General features: G+C 41.2%; 1 long non-coding RNA gene across 2 annotated transcripts; it reads left to right on the top strand.

The window, feature by feature from the left end:
- The first annotated feature begins 2,447 nt into the window (after window positions 1–2,447).
- LOC134482782 (uncharacterized) lies at window positions 2,448–6,118 on the top strand. Of its 2 annotated transcripts, none has more exons than XR_010059329.1 (2): window positions 2,448–3,136; window positions 5,575–6,118. It is a non-coding gene; the product is annotated as an uncharacterized LOC134482782 (long non-coding RNA). The 2 variants fall into 2 exon arrangements; XR_010059328.1 differs by lacking the exon at window positions 2,448–3,136 and adding an exon at window positions 3,919–4,699.
- Window positions 6,119–6,539: the final 421 nt, after the last annotated feature.

The raw sequence follows: 6,539 nt of genomic DNA, 5'->3' as shown, positions 1-6,539 counted from the left end.
TTTCCCACAATGATTAATTAAAAGCCCCAAAGAGTGAGAGCGAGAGAGGAAACTTTAATAAAGAAGCTGGCTGGTTCCCGGTACCATCTTGAGTTAATAGACGATGCTTTCGCTTCGCTAAGTGTTATTGCTGCAGTCCATAATTTCATCTTGAAAATGGGCAAGGGAGTGAATCTTCCTCCTCGTAATTGAGTATTGATTTGAAAATAAATGGCGGTGAAACTCCCACTGAACTGTCAGGATATATTCTGGACAGCGCTGACAATAAATGATTTCTGGCTCTTGTGAAAGTTATGGATCAGCTTGCTACTTAAACACAGAGAGAGCCCGGGCAATCTGTCTTCCGTTTTATCAAGTTTCCCAGGGTCAATACATGACACAACATGGGGATGTGGCATTCACATCCCCGAGGCCCAGCTCAGACTCCATTATCATCCGCCTTTGTAAAATGTTTCCTTAAATTTGGAAAGCAATTTTAAAACAGCAGGTTCCGACATTTGCCTGCTCTTCCAAATAATAGCTTCCTTCTAAATGCCGCACTTAGGAAATACTTTCCAATGCATTTTCAATGGAAGGGAGTTAAAATGTCATTATAAATGTTTCAACGAACTCGATAGATTTCCTTTACAAGTGGTAAGTAGCAAAAATTGGGTGTGATATAACCAGGCACAAAAAAAATTACAAAGGACACTTTTCACCCTGTAGTTTAGTGTCATTCAAAGTGTTTATAGATTGCCCAACTTCATCAATGGGCAGCTATAGTCAGTAGTAAATGTGATTTCTGGGGAAAAACATCGAAGGAGATTTAAAGGGATATAATAGGATTCTAAAAGCAGGAATGCTCTTTTGAAAATACTATTCAGCTGGCAAATCCTCTGGGAAAAAAAAACACCACACCTGAACTCATTATACCTTAAAAGAGCCATTTTTCTTTCTTTTTCTGATAACTTAAGGTCTTTTAAAGTCAAAACCTCACATTTCATTCACACACGCAAGGTTGCTGAATTTGCCTTTTACTAATTGGCAATTGTATATTGAAAAATAAGAATAAAATAGCCATCATGGAAGGGAGGAGGGAGGTTCTTGTAGCCTACTTCCTAATTACCAAGGTGTGCATGGCTGAAGATCTCACAACACAGGAAGCTGAGTGTCTACCAAGAAGAGTTCGGTGGTTTGCTTCATTACAATGGAAGAGTCCCTGCTTCCTGCATTGTGAATTTGAAACTCAAACAACCACAAGGCTCTGTGGACCTCGATGCAAGTTGTGAAATATCCATCTTCCCTATTGCCCATCAATATATAGACTCTGTTAGGCATCATTGTCTGGTTAGTACTAATTGGAACAATTAAACACGACTTTATAAATCGTACTGAATTGGCATTGGCCAATCGTGGGTGGCTATTAAGGAGCTTTAATATCGTCCTCTTACTCAGTGTCTCCACCCAGAATTATCTCAGAGAAGAAATAACTGTACTTCCATCCCGCCGGTGCTTTATTGATTGATTCTTTTATAGCGATATGCTCTTCCAAAACGTAGCAAGAGCCATCGGAGATGTTTATACATGTGGATTTTGAACAGAACACACTGAGTCAAGACTATTGTAAGAAATTTTACATTGTAAATGCCTATCCGCTAAGGTGTATCAAGCCCACAGATTAGATTTAGTGTTTTATTATAGATATGGGCGAAAACGCTTCAGATGTTTCATGGAGAATAAATGCAGCCTGAAATAATGATCTTATTTGTTCCTTGATTGCATATTTGGACTGCCCTGGGACCACTTTTAAAATGTCTCCGAAAATTGAGCATATGTACTCAGATATTCATAAGAACAGATGCTTTTAAACAGATGCTTATATGAAAAATGTATACCCTTGTTTACCTTTTTTTTTTTTCTTTTCTAGTGTGGAATGCACCTAAAACATGTTGGAGCTGTGTCTCCAACCTTTGGCATTTTGAGGCAGGGTCTTTCTTTACAGCTCAGGCTAGCCTGGAACTTTTTTTTTTTAATTTTTTTTATTAGATATATTTCTTTACTTACATTTCTTTCTTTTTTCCCCCATCTTTATTAGATTGGGTATTTCTTATTTTCATTTCAAATGTTATTCCCTTTCCCGGTTTCCAAGCCAACATCCCCCAACCCCCCCCCCTCCCCTTCTATTCGGGGGTTCCCCTCCCCATCCTCCCCCCACTACCGCCCTCCCCCCAAGAATCCAGTTCACTGGGGATCCAATCTTGGCAGGAACAAGGGCTTCCCCTTCCACTGGTGCTCTTACTAGGCTATTCATTGCAACCTATGCAGTTGGAGCCCAAGGTCAGTCCATGTATAGTCTTTAGGTAGTGGCTTAGTCCCTGGAAGCTCTGGTTGCTTGGCATTGTTGTTCATATGGGGTCTCAAGCCCTTTCAGCTCTTTCAATCCTTTCTCTGATTCCTTCAACAGGGGTCCCGTTCTCAGTTCAGTGGTTTGCTGCTGGCATTCACCTATGTATTTGCCGTATTCTGGCTGTGTCTCTCAGGAGCGATCTCCATCTGCCTGGAACTTCTTACATAGCTCAAATGAGACTCCTGCTCCTGAGTCAGCTTTCTAGTGCTGATTCTGCACACTCAGTCTGTATACTCGTCAATGACGATTAACTAGAAGCTGTTATTGTGTTATCTATGATAACAATAGTCACAGCCAAGCAGTTGTAACTACTAGAACTATGTGGTTTTCGTGAGAAGCTGCTACTCTCCTGACTTTTTCCTTTAGAAGTCTCTGCAGGGGAGAAGACTGGAGAAGCCGTACAGTGAGCATATAGGAACTAAAAGATTAAAACGCAAGACTAACACGGAAATCTAAGCTGAAAAGCAATCTGTACTGCAAACGGAAATGTGTGCTTAGAAGTCATGAACACAGGGGCCAGTGGGAAGGGCTTAGTGTGCAAAGGCACTTGTGGCCAAGCCTGACAAGTTGAGTTCTGACCCTGAGAGCTACACAGCAGAAGGAGAGAACCAACTCCTGCAAGAAGTCTTCTGACCTTGAGACATGTGCCACCTGCCTGCCCCATCTCACCACAGAAGTAAGAATAAAGGAGTGGGAAAAATGTTTTGGATGTTGTGAACGTGACACCAGCATCCTGTCCTCTGTAGCAAGGTTAGTATGTTTCATTATTGTCACAGAAATTTCCCCTCCAATGAGGCGCTCATTCGCTGCTGTCAAACACCACTCTCATCTGCTATGTAGCCGGGAGGAGGCACCCTTTCTCAAAGTTCAGGTCAGCTCGGCCACCTCTTACATCCCCTCCATTAATTATTTACTCAACATAAACACTCCTGGAGGTTTGACATCTACATGTTAGTCATAAGGTATCTTTTTATTCTAATCCAGATAGTCTCCATACTTATTTTAAATAAATGGATATCCTTAGCATATTAAAAGAAAACCGCTAAAGGAACTGAATTGAGAACCAACTGTCTTTAACGCTTTTCTTTTCTATTTTTTTACTATTTTCCATCCTGTGTCTGTGCATCTGTCTGAGAGCGAGTTTGTGTTTATGAGTACAGGTGTCCATGGAGACTAGAGAATCAGGTTTCTCTTGCATTTGAAGTTACAGGCAATGGTGAAACACCCGATGTGGTTGCTGGGAATTGAGTTAACAGTTACTGTAAGAGCAGCATATGCTCTTAACTCTTGAGCCATCTCTCTGACTCTTCATAATTAACGCTTAACCAAAATGATACACTTTTAAAAATAAAAAACAAACAAACAAACAAAAAACAAGATGAAGAACAAAATGTAGCTTAGAAATGTAAGCAGATAGCATGTTGCAAAGTGGAGAAGGTAGTCACACCTATAAGATTGCACAATGCCATGTACCATATACACTGAACAATGACTTTACTGGGCAGTCTCCTTTATGCTAAGCAGCTTGGTGTAGAGAGCGGCGCGGCGAAACAAAGATGGCGCCGACATCCAGCCTTGTCTGGATATAAACGACTTACTGCGCATGTGCAGGCTTGTCCCCTTGCTAGGGCTCCCTCTAGTGGTGAACAGCGGTACTGCACATGTGCGGTTTATGCACCAGGTGTCAGTTGACCTTTAATATGCTAATGAGGTGATTCATTCTCCGCCAATCCCTGGAGGACAAGTAGTGGGGTGATCCAAGCCCCACCAATCCCTGAGAGATAATTAGCATACTGTTGTCTATATAAGCCGAGCGATTTTGCTGCTCGGAGTCCCTGTTCAAGAGAGCTGTAACACTAAGAGAGCTGTAACACTAAGAAGAGCTGTAACACAGTAAAGGCTTGCTCGCAGAAGAATCCTGTTGCCACGCGTCGTTCTTGCTGGCGGGACATTGGGCGCGCGACAGCTTGGTATTGTTGTGACCCTGTAGAAAGCCCAGAAGTGCGGTCTTCCTTTGCTGAGTACTGAAATGCACTCTACACAAGGCCAGCCAGCTGAGTGTACTGTCTGTCTCAAGTGTCCCAGCAGAAAATCTACAGCAACGGCAGAAGCTTGGGTTTCTTTGTACATCAGCCATGATTGATTGGCCATGGTTGTGTGGGCATGGGTGGAGAGGAATGTGAGGTCGTTACTTTGCTAGGTTGAGAACTGCCACGTTAGATTAATGTTGCCTGCGATAGACTTCAGAGGGAATATACGGAAGCACGCTCATCTTGTCCAGTATTTAGGGCATGGCCGATGATGGAATGTGCTGTAAGTGGGGAGAGGGATTCTCTCTCTCTCTCTCTCTCTCTCTCTCTCTCTCTCTCTCTCTCTCTCTCTGTCATGTGTGTGCACTCAAGCACCAAGGTACCAAGTTACAATTTCTCAAAAGAAATTAGGTTAGCTTCAGTCCCTCTATCCTCCCATTAATTATTTAATCATTTTTGGAGGATTAATACTCCTATAGTTGCATAGTCCACATGTTACTGATAAGGCACATATGTGGATGCTTGGGCATATGGAAACCACATTAATATCGGTGACCTCCACACTTACGCTTTATCTTAGTGTGTTTTTCTGTTTTTTTTTTTTTGTTTTATTTTGTTTTGTTTTTGAGATAGAGTTTTTTTTTATTTTGTTTTGTTTTGTTTTAAATCTAGTTTCTCACTGACCCTGAATCTCAGTCATTTGGTTAGACAGGTTGGTTGATAGGCAAGCCCAGGAACACAGGGTTACAGATACACACCAGCCAGTCCCTCTCTACATGGTACTGCAGAACAAACCCAGGCTTCCCGCTCCTGGATCGTGAGTGACAACAGTTTACCAACAGAGCTATTTTCCCACACCCCAGTCTTTGTCCCTCAGTCTTACAAATTCAACTTTATCAGTCTGGGAACTCAGGTTCAACTGAGACAAACATATGACCTCACAGGGAAACATTTGAAACATTCAGTTCAGGTCTTCAAGCATCCCGATTTCCCTCACACATCCCTCAGATATAGTGGTAAAATAGTCTTGAATTAAATTACATAGATTTTTGAAATAAAGTTCTCTCTATTGTAGACACATTTTCAAAGCTGGGGTGGGGTTCACAGCTTCAGTTACATTGTTCTTCATTTGGTTCTCTTCTTTCTCCACATTGTTAGCTTTAAGAAATGAAGAACAGAAAAAAAAAAGAAAAGAAAAAATCTCCAACAAGGTAAAACACAAAATTTATGAAGAAAACAAGCAAGAGAGCTCTCTACTACACCACTGTTCTTCCAAAGAAGAATTCTAAGAGGACTTTGGGTTTTCCTGGGAACTGGTACATGTTCCTTCCCTTTTTGTGGAAAGAGCACTTAGTGGGCTCTAAGCAGACACAAATGCATGTAGCATGTAATAGTGAAGGGAGTCTTCAACCTTGTGAGTACCAGACAGAGTCTAGCAACTACCAGATTTTGCAAACATCTAAACAGGAAAAGGTTTCATCCAATGACCTTTGGTGACTGTAGGTTTTCATAGATGCACTTTATCCTATAACCTTTATAAATCTGGAAATAAAAGGTTTATGCACTCAAAAATAATAATTGAGTGAATGTGCTAGTAACAGTGTCAAAAACTATAGAGGTCAGAAATGACCTCTATAGAGCTAATCTAAACCATTTCTTGACCTCCGAGCTTATTGGTGAATAAAAATAGTCTGAAAAGAAAGCATATCTTCATAAAATCTCTTAAAGGTTTTTAATGCATTAGACAATGTTTGTTTTCCTATTCATCTGAATAAATTGATCCATTTAAAACACTATTTTTAGACTAAAGAATGTTTCAGGCAAAGCTATTGTCTTTAGGTGAGTGTGTGTGTGTGTGTGTGTGTGTGTGTGTGTGTGTGGTAGGGGAGGAGGGGGAGAAGGCGAGGGAGGAAGGGGGAAGGGGAGAGAGAGGAAGAGAGGGGGAGGGAGAGGGAGAGGGAGAGAGAGAATTCAATGTGCTCTTAGTAAGTGATCTATTTCCATTTCTGTATCCTAATGTGTGTTCAACTGATAACTTTGCATTTTAAAGCAAATTTGGAAAAAACAAATACAAACAAAAAGCACAGAGTTGTCAGTTTTAAAGTGTGCTGAGCAGAGTACCA

Source organism: Rattus norvegicus, chromosome 17 (genome assembly GCF_036323735.1).
Source record: "Rattus norvegicus strain BN/NHsdMcwi chromosome 17, GRCr8, whole genome shotgun sequence".
NCBI classification, from domain to species: Eukaryota; Metazoa; Chordata; class Mammalia; order Rodentia; family Muridae; genus Rattus; species Rattus norvegicus.
This window is presented reverse-complemented; position numbering and strand designations above follow the sequence as displayed.